Below are 8150 nucleotides of genomic sequence, written 5' to 3' on the forward strand. Positions count from 1 at the left end.
AAAAATAATTTAAAATTGGAAGGAAATAATGAAGAGGTAAAAGACAAGTTAAAAATATGATTTTTGCATTTTACTTTGCCTACTTGTAAGTATTTTACAGACTGTATATTCATATACATGAAAATGAGTGAACAAAATGTGGCAAAAAAAATCTATGCACTGTACTAACAAAAGCATATCTCAAGTGAGTAAAACCAGATACCTCATGAAATTGTTAAGCTGATTTCCAAAATCGTCACTCCTCAGGTTGCTATTAAATATTCTGAAAGATTTTTAATATTATTTGATTTTCATATTTAAATGTAACTTAAATGATATTTTAAAAATAAAACATGAAGATTTATTTTTAAAAAAACAAATTAACATCACCAATGAGGGGCACATGGGTATTATGTGCCTGCAATTGTGAAGGCAGAAACTCACGTAGTATTCTGGCCAAGAATGCATAACCTAAACGCAACCATGAAGAAACTTCAGACAAGCAAAAAATTGATGTTTTAGTTAAAAGTTGTTGGAGGGCCAGACTCCATTTTTCAAACATGTCAACATCATTTTGGAAAGAAAAATAAAGAAAAAGTTCCAGATTAAAGGAGACTAAGGAGACATGACACTTAAATTCAATCCCTGAACAGAGGCTAGATCCTGTACATGAGAGAAGAAAATGCTAAAACATTTCATTGGGTCAATCAGTAAAATTGGAATACCAGTGGCAGATTAGATAAAAGTATTGTGTCAATATTAAGTTTACTAATCAGATAACATAGAAAAAAATGAATAAATTCATAGACATATACAACCTACAAGACTATGAAGAAACAGAAAATGTGAGCAGATCCACAACATGTAAGGAGATTGAATCAGTGGTTAAGTTTCCCATCAAAGAAAAGCACTGCTGAATTCTACCAAATATTTAAAGAACTCATAGCAATCCTTAAGCTCTTCCAAAAAAAATTAAAGAGGAGGGAAACATTGATGAAAGAAATTAAAGACACAAATAAATGGAAAAGCATCTCATGTTCATGGACTGGAAGAATTGAAATTCGTAAGATGTCCATATCCAAAGTGATCTACGGGTTCCCTGTAATCCCTATCAAAATTCCAATAACATTTTTCACAAAAATAGGAAAAAAAAATCTTAAAATGTTACGTATCACAAAAAATATCAATTAGCCAAAGCATTTTGAGCAAAAAGAACAAAGCAGGAGGCATCACAGTAACTGATTTGAGAATATACTACAAAGCTATAGTAATAAAAACAGCATGGTAGTGGTATAAAAACAGACATATAATCTAATGGGACAGAATAAAATCCCAGAAATAAATCCATGCATTTATAGTCTATGTACTTTAAAAAAAATACTAAGGACTTACAATGGGGAAAAGATAGTCTTTCTAATAAATGATGCTGGGAAAACTGGATATCCACATGCAGAAGATTGAAATTAGACCCTCATCCCATATCATATGCAAAAATCAACTCAAAATGGATTAAAGACTTAAATATAAAACCTACAATTGTAAAACTAGAAGAATACATAGGGGAATAGTTTTATGACATTGGTCTAGGCAATAATTATTTTCATATGACCACAAACACATAGGCAGCAAAAGTAGACAAATGGGACTGCATTAAGCTAAAAACCTCTGCATAGCAAAGAAAACAACTAGCAGAGTGAAGAGAAACCTACAGAATGGGAGAATATATTTGCAAATCATAATCAGCCTCCAAAATATGTGAGAAACTCAAATAACTCAAAAGTAAAAAGACAAATAACCTGAATTTAAAAATTAGCAAATGACCTGAATAGACATTTCTCAAGAGAAGACATACAAATAACTAATTAGGTATGTGAAAAAGAAATGCTCAGCCATGGCATGGGGCTCCTGCCTGTAATCCCAGCACTTTGTGAGGCCGAGGCAGGTGGATTGCCTGAGATCAGGAATTTGAGACTGGGCTGGTCAACATGGTGAAACCCTGTCTCTACTAAAAATACAAAAATTAACCAGGCATGGTGGTGGGCACCTGTGATCCTGGCTACTTGGGAGGCTGAGGCAGGAGAATCGCTTGAGCCCAGGAGGCGGCGGTTGCAGTGAGCCAAGATTGCACCACTGCACTCCAGCCTGGGTGACAGAGTGAGACTCTGTCTCAAAGAAAAAAAAAAAAAAGCTCAACATCTCTAATCATCAGGGAAATGCAAATTGAAACCCCAATGAGATATTACCTCACACCTGTTAGGATGGCTATTACCTGAAAGATAAAAGATAACAAGCATTGGCAAGAATGTAGAAGAGAGGGAAGACTTGCACACTGTTGGCAGGACTATAAATTAGTACATCAATTGTGGAAAATAGTATAAACATTCCTCCGAAAACTAAAAATAGAACTGTCATATGACCCGGCAATCCCACTTCTGGGTATGTATCCAAAGAAAATGAAATGAGTGTATTGAAGAGATATCTGCAGTCTTATGTTCACTGCAGCATTATTCACAATAGCCAAGATATGGAATCAATCCAAGTGTTCAGAAAATGTGGTGTATATGCACGACAGAATACCATTCAGCCTTTAAAAACACAGACATCTTGTCATTTGTGACAACATGGATGAACGTGGAGGACGTTATCTTAAGTGAACTAAACCAGGCACAGAAAGACAAACTGATGACCTCATTTATGTCTAGAATATTTTTTACAAGTCAAACTCATAGAAGCAAAGAGTTAAATGATAGTTACCAGAGACTGTGGGTGTGGTAATTGGGAAGATGTTAGTCAAAAGAAACAAAATTTCAGCTAAACAGGAGGAATGAGTTCAAGAAATCTATTGAACATCAAGACCATAGCTTAAAACAATGTATTGTATACTTGAAAATTGTTAAGAGATTTTAAGTATTCTCACCACAAAAAAGTATGTGAGGTAATGCATATGCAAAATGACTTTATTTAGCCATTCCACAAAGTATATACACATATCAAAACATTATGTTGTACACCATAATATATGTATAATTTTTACTTGTCAATTAAAAAAAGAAAAAGTGGTTGGGCGCGGTGGCTCACGCCTGTAATCCCAACATTTTGGGAGGCCGAGGTGGGCAGATTATATGAGGTAGGGAGTTCGAGACCAGCCTGATCAACGTGGAGAAACCCTGCCTCTACTAAAACTGCAAAATTAGTCTGGGATGGTGGTGCATGCCTGTAATCCCAACTACTTGAGAGGCTGAGGCAGGAGAATTGCTTAAACCTGGGAGGTTGCAGTGAGCCAAGATTGCACCATCGCACTCCAGCCTGGGCAACAAGAACAAAACTTCCTCTCAAAAAAAAAAGAAAAGAAAAGAAAAAGTAGCTAAATGTACTGTATTTGTTAAGTGTACTGTGGTTATAAAGGAGAATCCCTATTTTTAGGAAATATGCTGAGTATTTTCCCCTCAAATGGTTCATAAATATATATACATATATATAAATATATATACATATATCTAGTTTACACACAAATACATATGCAGAGATAGATGATGTATTCTTAATGTATATATAAAAAGAGACTGAGAATAGTGAAGCAAATGGGGTAAAATGTTAACAACGTGTGAATCTGAGTAAACTCTTGCAAATTTTTTATGTTTGAAATAATTTTCCAAACAAAAGTTTAAAAATTGAAGTTTAAAAATCCTAAAAGTTATCTTTCACTCCCATCTCCTCTTCCAAGGAGTAAGCCAATATTAACAGTTTTATATGTGTATTTCTAGATCCATGTCTATGTTTTTTTTTGTGGTAAAATATATATAACATAAAATCTACTATTTTTAAGTGCACAGTTTAGTGCATTAAATACAAAAATCTGGAGCTCTTCTTGAATTTGTGTGTCATCCTTGTTCAGGGGCCAAGTCAATTTTGTCTGTATTATTCCAATTTTAGTATATGTGCTGCTGAAGCAAGTACTCCATGCATTTTTAAACATACATGTTCCAATATTATAAATGTAACCATATTGTACCAAAAAAGAAAATGAAAAAGAAAGATGTTCCTAGTAAAATGAGAACAACTATGTCATCACCAGCAGAACTGCAGAAATGTTAAAGGAATCTCTTCAGTCAGAAAGAAAATAACTGGTGAAAATCTTAATTCACACAATGTAATAAAGAACACTGGAAATGGCAAATATAAAAACATTTTTTTCCTACTTAATCTCTTTAAAAGATATTTGACTATTTAAAGCAAACATAACAAAGTCTGTGGGGTTCATTATCTACATAGAAGTAAAATATATTACAACTATGACACAGGACAGGAGGAGCAGAATGAAAGTATGCTGTTGTAAGTTTCTTACATGTCATGTGCAATGATACAATGTTTTCTGAAAGTAGACTGTGATTAGTTAAATATTGTAAACCCTAGAGCATCCACTAAAAAGAAACCATACAAAAGAAGTATTGCTAGTAAGCCGATAGTGGAGAGAAAGTAGAATCTAAAAAGTATTTGATTAATACAAATGAATAAAGGAACAAAGGAAAAAGAACACATAAAATAGATGGGACAAAGGGAAAACAAATATCAATATGGTAAATTAAAACCCAACTATATCAATAATTCTATTGAATGTAAATGGTGTAGACATTCCATCAAAAGACTGTCAGATTGGATGAAAAAGCAAGACCTAACTATATGTATATTGTCAATAAGAAACTGACTTTAAATATAAAGACATGTACAGGTTAAAAAAAGAATAACAAAACATTCCCGAAAATGTTACAAAAAAGTAAAAGAATGTCATGCAAACATTAAGCAAAAGTAAGAGAACTGGCTATATTAATATTACACAAAGTAGATTTCGTATTAGGGGATCGTAATGGGAAACGGATCAGAAAACACAACAATGCTCACAGAGCTTCAAAATATATGAAGCAAAAACTGATAGTAAAAGAAGAAATAGACACAAGTACAGTTATAAACTTCAACACTCCTCTCTCAATAATTGTTAAAATATGTGGGGAAAAAACCAGTAAGGATGCATGAAACTTGAATAACACTACTAACTACTTAAATTCATTGGCATTTATAAAACACTCACCCAACAACTGCAGAATAAACATTCTTTTCAAGTGTACATGGAGAATTTATCAAGATAGACCATATTGTGTCCATAAAACAAGTCTCAATACAATTTAAAGGATTAATTTCTAAAATATATTCTCTGACACCAATAAAAAAAATCTCAAGTGAAATAAGAAAATATTTTGAACGGCATGAAAATGAAAGCATATTCCCACACAAATAAAAAGTTTGGGAATCATTTAAAGCAGTGCTAAAAAGGAAATTTATAACTTTTTTTTTTTTTTTTTTTTTTTGAGACAGAGTCTCACTCTGTCACCCTGGCTGGAGTGCAGTGACACAATCTTGGCTCACTGCAACCTCCACCTCCTGGATTCAAGCAATTCTCCTGTCTCAGCCTCCTGAGTACCTGGGACTACAGGCACGCGCCACCACACCCGGCTAATTTTTGTGTTTTCAGTACAGACAGGTTTTCACCACATTGGCCAGGCTGCTTTTGAACTCCTGATCTCAGGTGATCCAACCGCCCTGACCTCCCAAAGTGCTGGGATTACAGACATGAGCCACCACACTCGGCCGGAAATTTATAACTTTAAATACTTATGTTGGAAAGTAGAAAACTTTATAACTAAATGTCTACGTTTCCACCTTAAGAAAATAGAAAAGAACAATTTAACCCAAAGTAAGTGGAAGGGAAGAAATAACCAGAAATCAATAGAATAATAAATGGACAAACAGTAGAGAAAATCAATGAAAACAAAAGCCAGTCTTTTAGAACACAGCTGGTAAATCTTTAGCCAACTTAAACAAGAAAAATAGATAAAGAACACACAATTACAAGTACCCAGAATGAACAATTTCTATGCCCTACTAAAAGGATAATAAAGAAATGTTATGAATAAATTTAAAACAATAAATTCATCAAATTCAATAAAAATACATTCCTTGAAAGATCAGAACAACTAAAACTCACTCAAAGAGAAATAATTTAAACATCCCTATTTATATTAAAGAAAGTGAAGTTGTAGTCATAAACCTTTCTACAAAGAAAACCCATAGATTCAGAGGCTTGACTGATGAATTCTACCAAATGTTTAAGAAAGGAATAAAACCAATCCTGCACAAAAGCAAAGAAAGAAGACTTTCCAGTTCATTTTATGTGGCTAGTTTTACCCTGATAACACTAGAAAAAGAAATTTAAAAGGTAGAAAACTACAGACTAACATTTCTTATGAACACAGACACAAAAATCCTTAACATAATTTCAGTAAATCAAATCCAGCTACATATAATAAAATAATACATCATGAACAAATGGGGTTTATGCTAGAAATGGAATATTGAGTCAACATGCAAAAATCAATAAATATAATTCATCATACTAGCAGACTAAAAAGGAGAAACCATATGATTCATATGGTTTCATCTTAAAAGGTGCAGAAAAACATTTGACAAATTTCAACACCCATTCATAATCTAAAACAAACAAAAAAAGCCTTAGCAAACTAGAAATAGGAGAAAACTTTCTCAATGTGATAAAGGAAATCCACCAAAAACCTACAGCAAATGCCATAATTTAAAACAGAATTATTTTATCCTAAGATTGGGAAGAAGGCCAGCTGTTCCCTCTTGTCACTTCTATTCAATGCGAGTTTCCAGTTAATGTTATAAGGCAAGAAACCAAAATAAAAGTCCTATCTTTTAGAGACACAACAAAAAAAGAGAATTTCAGACCAATATCCCTGATGAAAATCAGTGCAAAAATCCTCAATAAAATACTGGCAAACCGAATCCAGCAGCACATCAAAAGCTTATCCACTATGATCAAGTGGGCTTCATCCCTGGGATGCAAGGTTGGTTCAACATATGCAAATCAATAAATATAATCCAGGATATAAACAGAACCAAAGATAAAAACCATATGATTATTTCAATAGATGCAGCAAAGGCCTTTGACAAAATTCAACAGCCCTTCATGCTAAAAACTCTCAATAAATTCTGTGTTGATGGAACATATCTCAAAATAATAAGAGCTATTTATGACAAACCCACAGCCAATATCATACTGAATGGGCAAAAACCGGAAGCATTCCCTTTGAAAACTGGCACAAGACAGGGATGCCCTCTCTTACCACTCCAATTCACACAGTGTTGGAAGTTTTGGCCAGGGCAATCAGGCAGGAGAAAGAAATAAAGGGTATTCAGTGAGGAAAAGAGGAAGTCAAATTGTCCCTGTTTGCAGATGACATGATTATATATTTAGAAAACCCCATTGTCTCAGCCCAAAATCTCCTTAAGCTGATAAGCAACTTCAGCAAAGTCTCAGGATACAAAATCAATGTGCAAAAATCACAAGCATTCTTATACACCAATAACAGACAAACAGACAGCCAAATCATGAGTGAACTCCCATTCACAATTGCTTCAAAGAGAATAAAATACCTAGGAATCCAACTTACAAGGGATGTGAAGGACCTCTTCAAGGAGAACTACAAACCACTGCTCAATGAAATAAAAGAGGACACAGACAAATGGAAGAACATTCCATACTCATGGATAGGAAGAATCAATATCGTGAAAATGGCCATACTGCCCAAGGTAATTTATAGATTCAATGCCATCACCATTAAGCTACCAATAACTTTCTTCACAGAATTGGAAAAAAACTACTTTAAAGTTCATATGGAACCAAAAAAGAGCTCGCATTGCCAAGACAATCCAAGCCAAAAGAGCAAAGCTGGAGGCATCACGCTATCTGACTTCAAACTATACTGCAAGGCTACAGTAACCAAAACAGCATGGTACTGGTACCAAAACAAAGATATAGAAAAATGGAAGAGAACAGAGCCCTCAGAAATAATACCACACATCTACAACCATCTGATCTTTGACAAATCTGACAAAAACAAGCAATGGGGAAAGGATTCCCTATTTAATAAATGGTGCTGGGAAAACTGACTAGTTATACGTAGAAATCTGAAACTGGATCCCTTCCTTACACCTTATACAAAAAATTAATTCGAGATGGATTAGAGACTTAAATGTTAGACCTAAAACCATAAAAACCCTAGAAGAAAACATAGGCAGTACCATTCAGGACATAG

At 33.9% G+C, this 8150-nt stretch overlaps 1 non-coding gene across 1 annotated transcript; it reads right to left on the bottom strand.

Annotated features, from left to right (window-relative positions):
- Nucleotides 1-3829: 3829 nt before the first annotated feature.
- LOC112426395 (U6 spliceosomal RNA) lies at nucleotides 3830-3936 on the bottom strand. The gene has a single exon (XR_003017696.2). It is a non-coding gene; the product is annotated as a U6 spliceosomal RNA (small nuclear RNA).
- Nucleotides 3937-8150: the final 4214 nt, after the last annotated feature.

This window comes from Macaca nemestrina, chromosome 9 (assembly GCF_043159975.1).
Source record: "Macaca nemestrina isolate mMacNem1 chromosome 9, mMacNem.hap1, whole genome shotgun sequence".
Lineage (NCBI taxonomy): Eukaryota > Metazoa > Chordata > Mammalia > Primates > Cercopithecidae > Macaca > Macaca nemestrina.